The sequence below is a fragment of the Canis lupus genome, chromosome 33 (assembly GCF_003254725.2).
Source record: "Canis lupus dingo isolate Sandy chromosome 33, ASM325472v2, whole genome shotgun sequence".
Taxonomy (NCBI): Eukaryota; Metazoa; Chordata; class Mammalia; order Carnivora; family Canidae; genus Canis; species Canis lupus.
Window position 1 is genome coordinate 22,932,493 of NC_064275.1, and position 20,310 is coordinate 22,952,802.

General features: G+C 39.9%; 1 protein-coding gene across 4 annotated transcripts in view; it reads right to left on the reverse strand.

Moving 5' to 3' along the window:
- Window positions 1-20,310, reverse strand: part of IGSF11 (immunoglobulin superfamily member 11) — a 197,331-nt gene that overhangs the window by 96,949 nt on the left and 80,072 nt on the right. The window contains exon 1 of one of the 4 annotated variants that reach the window (XM_025476699.3): window positions 18,714-18,852. The exons of the other annotated variants lie outside the window; for them this stretch is intronic. The gene's annotated coding sequence lies outside the window, so the exon portion shown is untranslated. Of the gene's footprint in view, window positions 1-18,713; window positions 18,853-20,310 lie in introns of those variants that run through there. 4 annotated transcript variants of the gene reach the window in all.

The following is a 20,310-nucleotide window of genomic DNA, read 5'->3' on the forward strand; positions in this document are numbered from 1 at the left end:
AAGAAATCACTACACACCCATTAGAACGACTCAGATTTAAACAGACTGACCATACCAAGTTCACAAGTAATAATGTGAAACAATAAAAACTCTTACACGCTGAAAATGGGGGTAAAAAACGGTACTACTACTTTAGAAAACAGTTTGGCAATTTCTCAAAAAATTCAACACCAACCATTCCACTCATAATGACTCACCAAAACAATTCAAATGTGTTCACATAAAGAAGACTCTCCTATAACAGTAGTCCCCAGGCTGGAAATAACTCAAATTTTCCTTAAGAGGAGAAGGGAAAAACACATTATAGTACCTCCAACAAAGGAGTTCTACTCAGCGATAAAAAGCAACAAATTACTGGCACGCACAGCAACACAGATGAATCTCAAAATCATTATGCTGAGTGAATGAAACCAGACACAAAAGAGAAAATATTGTGGGATGCCATTTACAAAAGTTCTACAAGATGCAAACTAGCACACAGTGGCAGCAAGCAGATCAGTGGTTGCCTGGGGGCAGAGGGGAGGATGGATGCAAACTGACACAGGTAAGCTTTAGGCGGCAATGAAATGTTCTCCATCTTGACTGACCTACTGCACCTGTGGATATATTACAACTGTCATCAAACTATATACTTTAAACAGATGCAGATTTTGGTAAACTACCTTAAACTAAGTGGATTTAAAAAAAAAATCACCAGTGCCCACTGGAGGGCCCTTTTTTCCTGTGATACAATGAGTAGATTCATCATAGGCAACCCCACCACTTTACCACCTTCCACAAGATCATGGTGTCAGTGAAAGTTGTGATTACATCAACCAAGCTAAAAAAAAAAAAAAAAAAAAAAAAAGTTTTATTTTCATATAAAAATTACCCTAAATAAACGAAACATTAGTTTTGAGAAACAAAATTTTGAAATTTTTGAACTTGCCTGGGGTCAGGGGAGGAAAGGAGAGTGAGTGCAAAGCTACAGTTAAGCAGGGTTAACTTAGCTTAATGTGCTCTTCCACTGGGGAGGAAATCTAGGGGAGGTGGAGAGATGAGATGGGATAGTGGTATGGTCCCCCCACGCCAGGAAGGTGGGAGAGGATCCGTTCCCAGGAAGTGCAAGACATGACTTAATTATAATCTCTGAAAAGAGCCTTGAGGCCAAGAGATTGTTGGAGACCTCTGAGAAATATGGAAAAACTGGCAAACTATCAGCTGTTAGCCTCTTGAGGAAAATTCATAAAAAAAAAGGAAACTGCAAAGGTCTGCCATTCTTAGAGTTATTAATTCTAACATTTCTCAAATCTTTATGAAATTCCCAAATAAGTGCTGTACTATGATTTTACATGCTTATTAACTCCATGTACTCAAAATTTATATCCTCCTCTAAAAGGTGGCCTGCTTTAGTCTGTGCTCAGATGAGCATCCTTTAAGTGAAACTGAAATTTCTTCTTTTACTATGTTATCTAGATTTCTGAGGTCTGGCCTGCATACCAACACTAGAACTAGCAAACAGACACAAATGGCTAGATTTCAATCTCAATACAATCACCTTTCAATTATTCACATTTATCCATATATTAGTGAAACAACCCCAAATTTACTGTATTTTGCCTTTTTACATTTCCCCCATTCTAAGAAAATACCCTCTTTACAAGTCTTTACCTTTTGGGGTGGAGGTTTTTGCAAAAGCAATTATGCCAAGCTTTTGAAAAATTCACTGAGAACAGACCTCTCCTCATGGGCTTAAATGTATTTATCAGCATTTATGAAGAATCTCACGTGATCTTGAAGTAACACAACAGCCTCTTAAGTGATCTCCCTGTCTTCCTCCTGGTCCACTCCAATCCACCCTCCTCCTGCTACTAAAGTCAAATTGTTTCCAAGAGCCAAGGTGAGCAAGTTATTTCCCTTTAAACCCCTATGAAGGCTTCCCACTGCTCACCAGATGAGTCTGGCTTGTGGCCCCTGTGGCCCTATCTCTATCTTCTGCCCTGGAACCCCACCTCCATGTGTAGCTCCCAGACTATTTTATGCCTCTGTAACTCTGCTTTCTTCTCTTTTTGCCCACAAAGGCTAGCTCTCACAACCCCTCTCCCTTCCGCATTACCTCTTAGCTTCCTGAATTCCTACTTGACCCCAAAGATGAAGCTTCTGGATTCACTTCTTCTGCAAATTCGATCATTCTGCTTCCTTTGGTATGGACTTACAGATCATTTTCTGCTTTCCCTTCTGTGACTGTGGAATAAAGGCTGTTCTACCAACATATTCATTTATATAAAATGTGATTCCTCATACAACTTACATTCCAATGAGAGGCGATATGTATATACAAACCTCCTCACTTATCTGGATTTTGCTTTTTTATGTCCTTGGATCATTGTTGATCTCCTCAACTTAACTGTAAGATACCAGAGAGAAAACGTATATTCTAATAGGGACAGGGTGGCCATTAAACACTTAGTTCCAACATTTGCCTAATGAATTTTGTAAATTGAAAATATAAGACTATACTGATTCTTTTGTCACTTTTTTTTTAAGATTTTATTTATTTATTCATGACAAACACAGAGCAAAGATAGAGACACAGACAGAGAGAGAAGCTGGCTCCATGCAGGGAACCTGATGTGGGACTCGATCCTGGAACTCCAGGATCAGGCCCTGATCCTAAGGCAGAAGCTCAACCACTGAGCCCCCATGCACCCCTGTCACTATTTATTAAACATGTACTATGTGCCAGGCACTGTGCTAGATTCTAGAGACACATCACCACACAAAATAAATTCTAGACGATTTATAGAAACAACTCTATAGCTAAGAGGTTCGTTAAACACCATTGAGTCCAGTCCACCTACTTTATCGTAGAAGAAATGTCTTGCCCAAACTTATCCAGCTGGCTAGTCACAAAGGCAATATACAAAAAACTCCTCATCTAACATCTCTTTATCTTTTTCCACTAGTTTGAAGGAATTCTGAGTAATAAGACAAATTAAACACTATTTTGGCTTAAGACATATAAATCTCAATATTTTAAAATAATATTAATCTATATGTGAAAAGAGGCCTGAAAGCAGTGACATAAAACAAATCTAAAGGGAATGAAATAACAGAGACCCAGAAGTGGGAGCTGAGATTCATCTAAGTCAGCAGATGACATCTATTTGCACTCGTTAGCACTGCCTGGCATGTGCTACACCACCCCCTCGGGTAATTTACATTTTTTTAAAGCATGTATTTCTAAATTTAGGAAGTTAGGATAATCAGGGTGGAAAAGCCCATCTGTTTGACGTTCACTCCAGCTGCTGCAGATTCTGAAATGAAATTTGAGTATTTTCTTGTCTGTTTCATCTTATCCAGTCTGGAATCTGAGGACATTACAGTGGCATAAAAGTAGCTCAGGGCAGGGGATCTAATACTTTTTTTTTTTTTTTTTTTTGCTATACACAATACCTCCATTATGCTTAACTAACCATACTACAATTACACAAACACACCCACTATTTATACACATCTGTGTACACTCATGGTATAGAAACATTTTCTTGTGTAATATTTTGTTGGGCTGATGGGGGAAAGAGACAGAAAGACCCCAGGAAGAGATGATGCTTGACCCTAACAGGGTTGAAATTAGTTTGTACAAGCCAGGAAAGTAAATGAAATATTGCTTGACGCTATCACTTCCCTTATATTATTAGAAAGAACCTTAACCTGGATCCTGGTCCAAACTTTGCCACTTAAAAGCTGTGTAGTTTTGAAAAGACTACCTCTCTGGCTTTCTCATTACAGAAAGAATAGAGGCAGGATGGGAAGGAAGAAAGAGTTAAATAAAGGACAGAAATCAAGACAGACTGAAGGTGCTTTCCAGATCTGTAATTCTAGGACTATACGACAACCGCATGAATTTTCAAAGGGAAGCCTCTGTTGAGTAGAAGAAGCTTTCCCCTCCTGGTTTGAAATTATCAACATTAAACACAGAAGCAAATCAATAAATATTAATTTATATGCCTTTTTATTTATCCTTAAAGTGTCTGAGTCATATCTAGTAGAAACTAAGCAAATATTTAGTATATACCAAATATACCAAAGCAACTTAGAAGTATTTTTAAAATAAACACAATTCAAAAGAAGTCCATATTTCTAAAGTACAAAAATACATTAAAAGAAAAACAGGGGGATCCCTGGGTGGCTCAGTGGTTTAGCGCCTGCCTTTGGCCCAGAGTGCGATCCTGGAGACCCGGGATCGAGTCCCATGTCAGGCTCCCGGTGCATGGAGCCTGCTTCTCCCTCGTCCTATGTCTCTGCCTCTCTCTCTCTCTCTATCATAAATAAATAAATAAATAAATAAATAAATAAATAAATAAATAAACTAACTAACTAACTAACTAACCAACTAACTTAAAAAAAAAAGAAAGAAAAGAAAAGAGAGGCAAACATTATCTAGGATGATGTTTATTGCTGGTGATAAACGTTAAATGTGACTGTTAACAGAGCCCCAAAAAGAAAAGTGTAAGAGCTCATCTAGAGAAAGAAACATTTCCTGTGTTCATAAACCTTTCCTGAATACCTTGACCATGGGAGGTTCTGTGGTAGAAGTAAGAGGGGATCAACAGGAACCAAAAGCCATACTGGTCATGGGAGTTGGTTCTAATTTCTTACATAAGATGTACCAGGCCTGACACAACTACCGAAGTGCAAGTATTTTAGAGACAGAGGGACCCAGCAGAGGCGCCAACCTCCATGAGCCTGTGACTTCACTTAGGAAACTGTTACATACCTGGAAACCACAACAAAAAATAAGGCTGTAAAAGCTTTAAAAAACTTGTTTACCAGCACTTCAGGAGACTTAGGTTCTTCACAGGATTTCTTCCTGACAGTTCCATTATCCTCAGCCCACCAGTGTTTTATAGATGAACAAACATTTTAAGAAGCAATGGGGACCTGAAAGAGACACCCTAGTGCTGGGTCACCTTTTCCCGCCTTATTCCACTTTGTTAGGCTGTTCCTGCCTCTCATGCCCCCCCAGGACCTAGAACAGTGGCTACCACAAAGCAGGCCCTGGAGAAGCACTGAGCGAACTAACAACAAATGTCGTCAAAGGCAGTCTGGCCATATCAAGGGCGGAGGTGCAGGAGGAGACAGACTTTTGCTACACACCAGGCATCTGGGCCATCACTTCACCCAACCCGGCCACTCCACGGACAGGATGGCAGGCCTCTCTTTCCAGACAAAGAACAAGAGGCTCTGCCCAAAAAATAAAAATTAAAAATTAAAAATAAATTAATTAATTAAAAAAGAGGCTCTGCCCAAAGAAGAGAAGGAAGCATGGGACCATCTAGTCTACCTAAGTGAGCTGGGGTGAAGGTGCTGAGCTCCTCCCAGAGAGACAGACAGACAGACACAGATGCAGGCATAAAAGACAGCTGTCCGAGCCCTGGCAGAAAGGCTGGGCCAGGAAGGTTGGCCACAGGATGAGCAGCAGCAGGAAAAGAGCCAGCCCAACCCAGAGGTGTGAGTGCCTGGACCGGGGCCAGGCAGAGGCGCGACGGGTGTCCCGCGGGCCGCAGGAGTCCAAGAAGGGGGGGCAGCAGGTGCGGGGACTCTCAGGAGCCGTTGGGCCAGACAAACTGGGGGAACCAGGGTGGTATGTGCCACGTGTTCAAAGCTTCTCAGAGTAAAACCTGCCTAGAAATAGGTCAGTACCAGAAAATCATGGCATGAACGTTAGTAGCAAAGATGATGGTCATTTACGGTAATTTATTAGTCAGGCCGTCATTCCTCATGCTTTTTAAAATCATCTCCAGAAATCTAAAGGGAAAAGCCAATTTTCACCAGAAGGAAGAGAACGCTGCAAATATAGAATTATTGACTATGCAGGAAAATGTTTCGAACACTGAAGCACAGAGTTCAATGTGTACAGATTACATGCATAATAGAGCTTCAAATGAGTTACCATAGCTACAAAAAGATAATTAATTTTGAGGAAACAAAAGAAAAGAGATATCATTAGGGGCAGTATTCAAAGAGCTGAAATAATAAACGTGGCATCCAAATTTAACTCCCATCACTCCCCACCAGGAGCTAGCAACGCTCCTTTCCATGGGGCCCCTTCTGCTGTGGCTCCCCGGCCCCCCAGGACTGTGGGCCAGGCCTCTGCTGCACCAGCCTGAACCCCATCCAGACGCTGGGTGACTCTGTGACCTCCCACCCATGCCATGAAGTCTGTGATCGCCGGTGCCTTGTAGCCTGAACCGTACAATTATCACCAACTCTGCATGAAACAGGGACAGGCTCAGCACCAGCTGGGCCCCGGCACCGTCCGCACCGTGCGAGGGCCGAGGAAGGAAGAGCGGGATTGACGCAGGTGGGTGCGTAGGTCACAAAAGACAGGTATGGGCTAAAGTCTGGGCAATGTTCTAGAGAGACGGGGAGGAAGAAGCCAACTCGGGAGACCATGGGCGAGGTGACCTCCAACCCGTATCTGGAAGCATAAGCATTATTTTCCAGGCCCAGAAAAAAAGAGGAGGAAGGGGGGCTTTGCTTTCAAATTGAGGCAACAGCACCTTCTCGTTCCCTTTTGCCTGAAGCGGGAAGAAGGTAAATTCTAGAAACCAAAAGACATGAGCTGTGACTTTATTTAACCTTTCTGAAGATCGTTTCCTCAGTTTTAAAAAGGAAACAATGCAAGTGTGTGGTGAAGATGAATCATATAATGTATATTGAAGGACTGTACTTGGGATGCATTTTATTTTTAAGGATTTATTTACTTGAGAGAGAGAGACAGAGGTCGGGGGGGTGGGGGGGACAGAGGGGGAGGGAGAGAGAAAATCTTCACCAGACAGAACTGAATGTGGAGCTAGACGTGGGCCTCGAGTCCATGACCCTGAGATCACAGCCTGAGCTGAAACCAAGAGTTGGATGCTTAACTGCCTGCACCACCCAGGCGCCCCAAGGGAGCCTTTAAAGTAGGAAGCAGTCAAAAATGCCTCTTTCCCCCTCAAAAACTATAAACTCAGCGATAGAGACTTACACTTCTTTTTTTTTTCTTTTTTTTTTTTTAATTTTTTTATTTATTTATGATAGTTACAGAGAGAGAGAGAGGCAGAGACACAGGCAGAGGGAGAAGCAGGCTCCATGCACCGGGAGCCCGACGTGGGACTCGATCCCGGGTCTCCAGGATCGCGCCCTGGGCCAAAGGCAGGCGCCAAACCGCTGTGCCACCCAGGGATCCCCTTACACTTCTTTCCTGACACCTGCACTAACAGAACTTTCAAGCATGATTTCTTGCTGACATAATTGTTCGATCATTCCCATTTGAATCTGACAACTCATAAATCTTCTATCATGCCTACTTATTTGACATAGATAAAAATAAAATGTTAAACTCTTACGTCCAGCGCTGTATTGCCCAAAAGAGACAAGTACTTAAGGCACCGGCAAGACAGGAACAGGGTGGTGGGAGGAAGAGAGAGAAAGGGGAAACATTTTTAAGGCTGATTGACATTTGATATTTAAGAACAAAGACCAAAGTCGTCTTGAAGGAAAGAACACAACTGTGCTGGACTTGCTTACTTTTTATAGTTCAGTGTCCCATTCTGAGTTTCACAGGAGGGGGCACCACGATCTTTTCATGCTTAGGGTTCCAAAGATCTCTACAAGCCCGGCTCATGGTTCATATAAATGTTCCCCAAATTCTTCCCCAGTCAGGCCCTAGAATGGAGCTTAAAAGAAACAACATAATCCACTTACGGACTGTCTGAGCCTGGCACAGTATTAGGCACTTTACATATTTTCTTAATCATCCAGGCACTTAACTCCACATACTGAAATCCACTCTACTCCACAACTGCACGATCTCCTCATTTGGAAATAGAGATTATACTCTGTCTCACAGACTTGTCTTAGACGTGATGAATAAATATACATAGAATGCCTAGGTAATGCATGGCACACGCTGGGTACCCAAAAACGGCAGCTACAATCAAAATGGAAATTTGACATCCAGCCTGGAAACTTATGACACCTTGAAATCAGAAGCAATGCATGTGACTTAGACAGGGATCCAGAAGTGGTGGCAGCAGCAAAACTGAAGCTCATCAGAGCTGGCACTGAGGGCAGGATGACTTGGCTTGCCACTCTTTGGCACATGTGCCCAGAGCCTATTCAACTCCAGTGTTCCAAGCTGTTTAACCACATTCAGTTCACTGTGGGCACCTCAGTTTCTAAATGCCTGCCAAAATCCAAGTATTTAAAAAAAGCACTCCAAGTGATCAAGCAAATAAAGAGGCTTTTTCTTTAAAGAAAAGATCATTTATTGAGATTCAATAAACCACTGTAGTATGGTTCTTGCAATTGCTTACACATTTGCTGCCATGTTGGTACATCAGCTTAAGTTAAAAACTAGGACAGAGCTCAAGATTGGCACATCTGGCCAGATTGGGACCCTAGATTCTGCAGAGTTGGCCACACATCTAAACCAAATGTTATCAAGAGGAGAGCAATACGTAAATTTACATTTGTCGATAAATGAGCATATGCATAAAAGCACAGTCTATTTTCTTTCAAATTGATGTGATGGTCTCACTACTTCCTACCTCAACAACCTACCCCAAAACTAGATGGGTGGCAGGGGTCAGGGCATAACTAAATTCAGTCCAATCCGGTCAGCCAAGACTGATGCAATAATTTGAGTAGCCTCTTAAAGTTATTTTATAGATGTCTCTTTTGGATGGCTCAGGTAAATGCTCAGTCTTTTAGATTTCCTTCCCCATGTCCTACTTTTCTTCCAGATGGTATCTGACTGCCTGAAGGAGAGAATCCTCAAACTACGCCAAGGCAGAGAACAGGAGGTGGCCCTCATATCTATACAAAGTTGCCGGGGTCTCCACTGGACTCAGCTCTAGAGTATCTTAACCAGTACTTCCAGAGTGGTAGCCAGTAGGTTACAACTGGTCCTGTGTGGGGCATTCTTTCTGGTGGTAGTTGTGGTGGTGCTGAATGGGGGACAGGGGTGAGTACGTGCCGGTCCCCGTCTTCATACAATGGTCCCAGCCATTGGTCTCTGATCTTAAAGGCCATATGTGCAGAGACTCCTTCATTCTAAGCTCAGGCTTCTCTAGGTCCCCGCCCCAGGACACACATACACTATCAGGTCTCTTACACACCTCAAGGAAGGCCCCATGGAGCCAGGAGCGCTGCCTCAGACTCTACCTGCTTCTGCCACCGCATCCAGGTCAGTGCTCGAGTACACGTTCAGAGTAGCCAGTGCAGGACTTGCAGACCCCAAGAACCAGACCACCCAGGGAAATGGCATGGATTGGTCAGAACAAGCATGTGGGTTCAACAGGAGACAACACTTCCCTCATACCACAAGAGTTCCGTGGTATCAGAATAAGCTGAGTCATGTCTGGCTTTTAGACTAAATTGTGGAGTCTTGAGGACTAAATCCAACTCTTTTTTTCATCTTTCTACCACCAGATTCCTGGAGCATAACAGACACTTCTTTTGTTGTTGTTGTTGTTGTTTTGTTTTTCCTTAAAAACTGCTTGATACCAAAGTAACAAGGATGATTTGCCTCATAGGCTGGGTGGGATAAAGACGAAACAGGCAGCACACAAGGCCACTCACTACCTGGCTCTATCTTCTTGCATCTGACATTTTAACTACTGCAGAGCTGCACTTCTGTTTTCTCACACGATCTGACAAGTGTTCCACAATTACTGCTTCTCTGATTCACATAAATCTCCAAATTATAAGTGTGCTTACAACTCCAATTATAGTTACACATGTATTAAGCTCCTCAAGACCGGGTACCATACTAAATATTCCACCTAACCCACAATGCCTAACACAGTGGTATACACAGAGTGGGGTTTCTCAATAGCTTATTGCAAAGTGAAGGGATATACTTTTTAAAAGTTGAGATATTCTCCACTAGGATAAAGAAAAAAAATTAAATGCATACAACACTATATTTTGCATAAAATTTCTGTGCCTTCTCTGGAAACTATTTTTGAACCATAAGTTCAAACTCCCTGTACAAAACAAATGTAAAGTGGTGCTGTTGAGATGCAAGGCACCCAACAATAGGAAAGGCTTTTATGCCACTAAAATTATTATTTTTATTTTTTAACAAATTCTACTTTTTTAAATTTTCATATTTTTAAATATTTTATTTATTCACTCATGAGAGACACAGAGAGGGAGGCACAGACACAGGCAGAGGGAGAAGCAGGCTCCATGCGGGGAGCCTGACAAGGAACTCAATACCAGGACCCGGGGATCATGACCTGAGCCAAAGGCAGATGCTCAACCACTGAGCCACCCAGGTGTCCCTAAAATTATTATTTTTAAAGGAAATTACTATTTAATGGCAAAATGGAGATGATGAGATTCAGAAGGTAACCTCAGCTCCAGATGATGAAGCAAGAGATGATGATAATAGGTGGGCAGATGCAACAGGGGAGAAAGAGGGAGACAACAAGCCGAAAAACAAAAAAGCGGAGAAAATAATGCTGTAAAGAGGAAATGAATACTATTTACAGATAAAGTCCGATTTCACAGCATGCTGGTTGGGTCCCTTCTTTTGAGAAATGAAGATATATGGCTTGACTATTGTCAGTAAGCATTTACCGATGACTTACCACATTCAAGGCATTGCACTAGACCCTGAAGGTAAGATGAAATGTAAGACTGTATCAAAGAACTTAGGGAGGCAACAAGACTGGACATAAACATCAATGGGTAAACCACTACAAAAAGTAAGTTTTAGTGCCTGGCTCCCAACTCTCATCACACACCAAAAAGATCAATTCTGGGTAGGCTGTAGCTCAAAATATAAAAGGTAAACAGTACAGCTTCTAGAAAACAAAGAATATCTTTTTGACATTGGGGCAGGAAACAAATTCTTAGCCATGACACAGAAAGTGCTAGTCAAAAAGGAAAAATTGTTAACATGCACTAATTAAAATCAAGAACTGCTCTTTAAGAGGACATCAAAATAAGAGAGTAAAAGAAGATTTTTGCAACACATGTAACCAATAGAGTGCCAGTATTCCCACAAACACTTCAAAACCCATACAAATCAGGGAGAAAAAAAGACACACAGACTCTAATTTTAAAATCTGGCAGAGGTGCCTGGGTGGCTTAGTCAGTTAAGCGTCCAACTCTTGATTTCAGTTCAAGTCCTGATCTCAGGTTCCTGGGATCAAGCCCAGTGTGGGGCTCCAAGCTGGGCAAGGAGTCGGCTTGAGATGCTCTTTCTCTGCCTCTGCCCCTCCCCCTGCTCATGCATGCAAATAAATAAATCTTCCCCACTCCCCCCAAAAATATGTGTGTGTATGTATATATATATATACACACACATATACACACACATATATGTATATGTGCATACACACACACACATACATATACATACATACATACTGGCAAAACCCAAGGGGTTCATCAATAAGTAAATGGATAAACAAAATATACCAATATAACAATGAAATATCATTCTGCCATAAAAAGGAATGAATCCCTGATACACACTATCTCGTAGATGATCCTTCAAAACATCGTGCTATTAGCCAGTCACAAAAGGACAAATGCTGTATGATCCTACCTATGTGAGGTACCTAAAATAGGCAAATTCATAGAAATATAAATGGACCAGAGGTTACCAGGGCCTGAGGGAAGAGGCAAATGGGGAGTTATTGCTTACTGTTTATAGTTCGTTTGAAATGATGAAAAAGTTTTAGAAATATTGATGATCATTGCACAACACTGTGAATATGCTTAATGCTGCTGATTCGTACACTTAAAATTGGTTAAAATAATTAATTTCATGTTGTTTTACCACTGATTCTTAACAATTAATGACACACCAAAAGCACTGAATTGTAAAATTCATAATGTAATATATCAAAAACCACTGAATTGTATACTTTAAGTGACATGTGAATTTTATCTTAATAAAGCTGTTAAAAAAAATGGCAAGACTTGAGAAGACAACTCATGTAGGAAGATATCTAAAGTGGCCAGTAAAAGGGGAAATGGTGAGCAACCTTATGAATAATCCGGGAACAGCAAAATGCTTACACATATACACAATCATCCATCGTAATGGCTAAATTAAATCGATCACAAGGATTAAGAGAAAACAACTCTCAGACACTGCTAGTAGGCATGAAGACCAACACAACTACTTTGAGCAAAAATGGCAGTACCTACTAAAGCTGAATATACACAGTCTGTTTCTTAAGTGTAACACCTAACAGAAATGCACTCTGATTTGCTCAGAACACATGGCCAAGAATCTTCACCACAGCATTATTTATTGTAGGCCAAAACTGGAGAAAACCTACAGTATATCAGCAGTAGGATGGGTAGGTCAGTATCATGGTATATTTACACGATAAAGTGCTATACTATAATGAAGGTAAAGAAACCACAGCCATACATAATGTGCATAAATCACATAAACAATGTTGGATTTTAAAAGCCAGAAACAAAAGAGTACATTAATGAATATGGATGATTCCATTTACATAAATTTCAAAAACATGCAAACTAGTTTCCAGTGTTAGAAATAAAAAACTGGCTACCTTTAGGGATTGAGAGGGGTACTGGGAGTCCACAGGGTGTGTGCAATGCTGTCTTTGGTTACACAAGTTCGCTCACTCAAATTCATTAAGTAATACTCTCAAGATTTTTATACTATTTTGTGTATATATTACACTTTTTAAAAAAAATTAGTTCCTGCCACTATTGCCTATTCTAATAAATACAGCAACTTTGAAATACAGCATAATCAAAAAACCCTGACTCAATATAAGTCCATGCTCTTCAGTGGAATGAACAAAGTATGAATCAGAGAAAGGCAGCAGAAGCATGTTAGAAGATAGAAGCTATCGTAAACTTAGCACATGTAAAGAAAAAGGGTGAGAAACTATTAACCGTTTCAAAACTGGAGCACAAATGAAATGCGAATTCAATCCACCACATAAAAGAATCTTTTTTTTTTTCATTCTTTGAAAGCGAGAAATGTCTATGCTCTCGCAAAGAACAAAAAAACAAAAAAAAACCACTTTAATATTTACCGGCATAACTCAATTATCTCAATTTCACATACAGAATTTCAATTCTTTCCTGTGAAATGAGAGAAACAGATTGTCCATTACCTAATACACGATCAAAGGCGCGGAGAGCAAAGATTTCACATTCATCCACTCACTGGACAAAGCCGGCACCTGCCATGTGCAGAGCAGAGTGCTCATCCTCTGGAGTGTGCAAGAAAGTGTAAGAGCACGAGGCACTGCAGTTTGGAGGCACTACCACAGGAGCAGTGTGAACTGCCCCGGCCTAGGAGACTGAGAGGAAGCCAGGCCCTACACAGGGGTCGGGGCAGAACGCAAGGCGGTCCGTCTCGGAGCAAACAGGCTGGGCTGGGCCTGCAAGGGCAGGAGTACGGATATATGGAGAGAAGGACATGACGTGTTTCAGATCAACCAGCAGAGGAGGGAAATGTGAGCAACAGAGCTGAAGAGGAAGACGGGACCAGAATGGCAGAGGGTGCTGGGCACGTGCTGGGAAGAGCAGAATGCCACGGAGGGCACCGCTGATGTTTTATGAAAAGTTCGGAATTTATCCTTCAAGGTTTTTGAGCTCATGTTTTGTTGTTGAAGGAAGGGAGGGATATACTTACTGAAAGCAGTGTTTGACAGAAAAGCAACCTTGCAGAAAGCAAAGGGTGGATCAAAGCAAAGAAAGGTGAAGTAAACAGCCAGGAAACTGTCAGGATAATGTAAACTTAAAATGATAAGGATAAAAATTACTGAAGATGCAGAGGAAAGAAAGGAAGGTGAAGATAAGAATACCAAGAAGGGGCACCTGGGTGGCTCAGTGGTTGAGCATCTGCCTTCGGCCCAGGTTGTGATCCCGGGGTCCTGGGATCGAGTCCGACGTCGAGCTCCCAGCATGGAGCCTGCTTCTCCTTCTGCCTGTGTCTCTGCCTCTCTCTCTGTGTCTCCAGGAATAAATAAATTAAAAAAAAAAAAAAAAAAGGATACTAAGTAGAAATATGCTAAAGATTCAGGGGTTTTCAGAGGTGAAAAAATAAACTATTTTGCATAAGAACAGGCCCCGGGGTCACGCACTCCCTCATACAGCATGACGCCACCATAGTCCACACACTCAAAGTCTGCCCAAGAGTGGAAGCTTGTGCCAACACAAAATCAGTCTGCTTGAGATCTAAATATATACATACACACACACACAGCATCCATGCAAACTGCCAAATACAAAATTAAACATCTATGTGTGTTTACCTAATTAGCCGCTATGTATGACGCAGAGGGGCAAGGAAAGTTTTTGTGGTTCATCTAGATACGGAAAAGCTGAATTAGTTCCCCTGCCAAGCTTGGGATAACAGTCATCAAAGGACTAGAGGAAAAGCTTCCACCACCCTTTACTTAAGTCAAAGAGAAAGCTGGCATCCACTATGTCGAGAGAATCTGAGCTGAGAATTCAGAGGAAATGCTCAAGATTGCAAATTATTTTTGTGTCCATGGTCTCCATTATCATCAGTTTATAGAATATTTGCTAGACACTGAAGGAGTAAGCAGATTTGATTTATTTTAATGCAGGCAGATGGCTCGGTCATGGAAATTGTGAAGAGATTACCGAGCGGCTTCCTCAGATCAAGGACATTATGGAATTAAAGGCTCTAAGAGACCGTGCTGGTCCAGGTCCCTGTGGCTCACAGCCTTACACGTTCTTACTAACGAGAAAGACAACTGAACCCCTTGAACTGGAAGTAACCAGGGAGGAAGGGGTAGGGGGGAGCATAATTAATCTGTCCAAAGAAGTGTAAGTGTTAAGATGGAAACCAGAGATGCAGATTGATCAAAGGGCAACTAAAACATGCCTTGCTCTGAGGACACTGAGATCATGAATTAGAAGAATTAAAAGTCACAATTTTGGAAAATATACTCAGGAAAACGAATCATGTGTAAATTACTGTAAATATTTTGGAAAAAAAAATGTAATGATCTGAAAACAAACTTTACTTACCAAGATAACACAGTAGGCAGAGAGCTTAGAATCTCAGGTGTGACCAACTCTTGCCAATTTTGGAGACTACCTGGCTTTGTAGAAAAATAATCCTGTCGGGGCACCTGGGTGGCTCAGTCAGTTAAGCGCCTGCCCTCAACTCAGGTCATGACCAGGGTCCTGGGATCGAGCCCTCCACACTGGGCTCCCCGCTCAACAGGAAGTCTGCTTCTCCCTCTGCTCCCGGCTTGTACTTTTCTTACTGTCACTATCTGTCTCTCTCTCTCGCAAATAAATAAATAAATCTGCAAATAAATAAAAATAAATAAAATATCTCTGTCTCTCTCAAATAAATACATCTGCAAATAAATAAGTGAAAATAAATAAAATAGAACATACTTTAAAAAAATCTTCTTCCATTAAAATGCAAAGAAAACAGCTGGGGAACACCATTAGTGACATAAAATCTAGTTAGAATCCAGACATGCCCTAACCAAACCCTCCAAAGCTTTCCATTTACATATCACTATCTCCCTGCTAAAACTCCCTGGTTTTCATCTTTTTAAAACTTCACAGGCTTGGGGCGCCTGAATGGCTGAGTCAGTTGAGTTTCCGACTCTTGGTTTCTGCTCAGGTCGTGATCTCAGGGTTGTGGGATCCAGATCCAGCCCTACATCAGGTTCCACACTCAGTGCAGAGTGGGCCTAAGATTCTCTCTCTTCCCTCTCCCCCTGCCCCTCCCCCCTGCTCGAGCTCATTCTCTAAATAAATGAATAAATAAATCTTTTTAAAAAAAGTCCACAGGCTTCCCACTTTTAATCAACAATAGCACTGTGAAAATATCTGTATTTGTCATATAATCTCATACAGATAAAATTTAGGTACCTATGCCTGGCTGAGACAAATAAGAGTCATTACGAGAAAAAAGCAGAGAGAAGTCATAGAAATCAAGACAAAGGACCAGAATACAGTCAGTGACTGTGGTAAAAAAAAAAAAAAAAAAAAAAAAAAAATTTCTGTCATATTTATAGTCTGCTTACCACTGACCCTCCCCTGACACATACAAGATCTGTCTATGATATAAAGGATTTAAGAGAATAGGTATGTACATAGCCTGAACCAAAGTGCAAAAAATAAATTTTAAAATAAAATATAAAATAAGATTTATATTTGAAACCAATTTTTGTAATCTTTCTGTAACAGATGAGGATGATTTTAATTCCTAGAATTAAAGAAAGTTGCATTATATTTATCGGGGAGGAGAGGAAAATCGAGTAACTATTATAGGGCAAGTCTTGTGAATATGTTAAAGCCAGCCATATATTCTCTCCAGTTTATTTTATTGCCAGTATTTTTAATACTTGGATGCCACATCAAAGAATCATGAGATTACAGAGCTGGAAAAGAACAAGAGATTACTTTATTCAACTCCCTCATTTTGTAAATGAAAGCAGGCCTGGAGAACTGCTAGGATGTGTCCCAGGCCACGCCTCCCACTGGTACTCCCCATACAGAACTTCTGATTCAAGTTGGGGCTGACCAGTCCTTATAATCCTAGTAACTGTTACTAACCAAGCATTTTTTTTTTTTTTTGATGCTAGACCCATTTGAGATGTGTCATTTAATTTAGTACTTCTTAACGAAGGCCATCTCCACTGTATCAGATAATCAAACTCAAACTCAGACATTAAAACATTCTCAAAATCATGGAGCAAATAAATGGTAAGTCAGGAATTTAAACCCAATATGTCTGACTATACAAAGCCCACATAATACTGTTATCTCCCCCCAAATGTTAAATGATTACATCCAAATAATTCCACTTTGGGCAAGACAAACTGAAGAAATACCTACACAAACGTATAGATTATATATATACAGAGATGTTCACTACAGGGGCATCCGGGTGGCTCAGTGGTTGAGCATCTGCTTTTGGCTCAGGTCATGATCCCGGGGTCCTGGGATCGAGTCTTTCATCGGGCCCCCGGATAGGGAGCCTGCTTCCAGCCCTCTGCTTATGTCTTTGCCTCTGTGTGTGTCTCTCATGAATAAATAAAATCTTAAAAAAAAAAAAAAAGATGTTCACTACAACATCACTAATCTCAAAAAACAAGAAACAGAGGTGACTGGATGGCTCAGGCAGTTAAATGTCTGACTCGATTTCAGCTCAGGTCTTGATCTCAGAGTCACAAGTTCAAGTCCCAAGTTGGGCTCCACACTGGGCATGGTGCCTACTTAAAAAAAAAAAAAAAAATCCGAAACAACATAAAATGTTCAACGATGGAGAAATAGTTAAATAAACTATGGCAAATACATGCTATGCTATACTAAATGGTCATTAAAAAGAATGAGGGGTATATCCATATGACAGATGCAGAAAAATACCCATATTAAATTGTTATGTTTTATAAATAAATTATAGGACAATATTTATGACGTTATTTTTAAAAAATAAGAGAAGTGAGTGAATTGGGTTTAGTTTAAATAAACTGAGTCAAAAATTTTTTAAATAAATTACATAGAAGAGAAAAAAATAATTTAACACATAGTGTCTGTGATAACAAATGTAAGATAGGAAACACAGGAATACCCAGAAACACAATACAGGAAAATAGATTCGAAATGCAGGAAGATGTGAGTAGGCATATTGAAAAGATATAATATCTCACAGAAGAAAACGGATAAAAACAAGCACATCACGATAAACTGTGGTTAACCTAGCGAACCATAAAGATAAAGGATTTTGACATCCAGGTACAAAAAGTAAATCACTCTCAAGGGAGAAAAATTAAATTTAGCCTGATCTCATACTTCACCACGGCAACAGTCATTGCCAGAAAATGGAGAGTAATTTCTAACAAATTCTAGGAAAGATATTTTGACTCAATAATATATGTATACAAACTCTCCTTCAATTTGAATAGAAAAAGGCAGTGAAAACATGAACTAATTCAGAAGACAAAGTAAGCACTGAAACGATTCCAAATGATGGAAATCTACCTAGATTTATCAAGAAATAAATCATAATCATCAAATATTAAAATGGACACATCTGGATGGTGTGGTTTAGAATGTTATGTTGAAATACTCTTTTCTCCTGCTTCGTACTGTTTAACTTAAAATGAACGTGGATCTTTTAAATAAAAAACCTGAAGTCTGTACTTTTCAAAGCACAAATAATTATGATTTCATTTAGGTAAGTTAGAACAGTCAAAATTAATGTATGCTTACAGAAACAAATCGACATTTGACTAGACCCAAGAGTGGAGGAGTTAACTGCAAAGGCACCTGAGGGAGCTTTTTCTTTCCGGTGATGGAAATTTCTACATTTGACTCCACTTACACAGGTGCATAAATTTATCAAAACTCTCTAATATTATACTCAAAATAGGAGCATCTTACCAAAATCTAATTATACTTCAATAAAATTGACTTAAAACACAATATGAGTAATTCATGAAAAATTATCTGATGGCATGGTGGTGGTTAGTCACATACAAAATACACACACACAAACACTTTCTACCTAGTAGCTATGATTACTTTCCTACTAAGTGCAATCAAACAATTGAATTTTGAACCTAGATTTTAGGTAACGAGGGCAAACAAAAGCTCCAAAAAATGCAAATAAATGACTGATCCTCTATGCGATCCACAGAAATCCTCATAAAAGGAAAAAAAAAAAGTACACGTACATGCAGACTTTGTTGTCGTTAGAAAAAGGTCTGGAACAGTGCACAGCAAAACCAGAGAATTTCGTGGGTGGAGGTAGGGTATGAGTCAGTTCTTAAGCACTTCTGCATTGTTCGAATTTTTATGCCTAGAATGTTACTTCTGTAATTAAAAACATAAAATACAAAAATAAAGAATCTTCAATGAGTTTATTATGTTTAAACAATCAATGCATACTCCATTTAATATCATCTTACATAGTATATAATAATTTTGGCCATTTGTCTCAAAAAAAATTCTAAAAAAAAAAAAAAATCTAACATTCCCTTATAGTATACCACCTTTTTGTACAGTCCATGGACCCAACAGGGTCTCCAAGATCCTTCCAGAAAATCCATGAGGTAAAGACCATTTTCTTAATAATGGCGAACTGTCATCTGTCTTTTGCCTGTGCTGACATTTGTGCTGATGGTACAGACACAGTGGTGAGCGAACCGCCAGTGCCCCACCATTGTCTGGATAGTGGCACCGAACTGTCCTCACAGGCACTGCACTGGGCCTTCACCATCATGTGCTCACAGTGAAAAAAGAAAATCCAGTTTCACTAAAGAATGCCTTTGATGAAGCAATAACAATGATTTTATTAAATCTTGACCTTTTATAATATCTTGTATGACAAAATGGGCAATATGAAACATATTTCACTTATGCAGCAGACCAAAGAAAATGGTTGTCCCAAGGAAAAGCCCTGATACAAATCCTTGAGCACAAAACTGAACAAGATAGTTGCTTTTGGGGGGATCAGCATTTTCACTTGAAAGAACAACTCACAGACCACAATTATTCAGACTGAGGTATGTGGCAGACATTTTCTCAACACTGAACAAAATACGACTATCACTTCACTGATAAGATCAATGGTGATATTAACAAATGTGATTTGTTTATATTATTCAATCCAATGTATGTCAACATTTGTAAAATCTGTATTGAGGAATCCGTATCTTCCAAATTATCAATGTATAGTGTACTAAAAAATCATACAGGAATAAAAGATCCACTCAAATCACATGATAAACCAATGGATTTTAAAATAAGAGAGCAAGAAATGTTTATTGCTATGGTTTCTAATTTCCCACAGTAGCCACTCCTTAAGAAACTATTACTTCTTGAGTTTTGGTAAATATCAAAGAATAGCTGAAATTATTTGAAAATGCTATGAAAATACCCCTAACTACATGGCTGTGTAAAGCCAGACAGTCTTCACATATTTTAACCAAACACATCATAAGAAATTGAATGCAGAAGTGGATAGGGGAATCCAGCTGTCTTCTAATGAGTCAGACATTAAAGAGATTTCCAAAATGTGGAATATTGCCACTCTTCTTGCTAATATTTTTTGGTTTGGGCAAAAATTCTTACTTGTCATGAAAATGTATCATTTATGTCAATACACAATGGATTTATTGTTATTAAATTGATTAATAAATACTTTTAAATGTTCTTACTTTTAATTTCTAATACAGTATATATTAATAGATATAATCCACATAAACAAAAGCTCCTTGTGGTCCTCAATAATCTTTAAGGCCCCAGTAATCCCAAAGCCAAAAGTTTGAG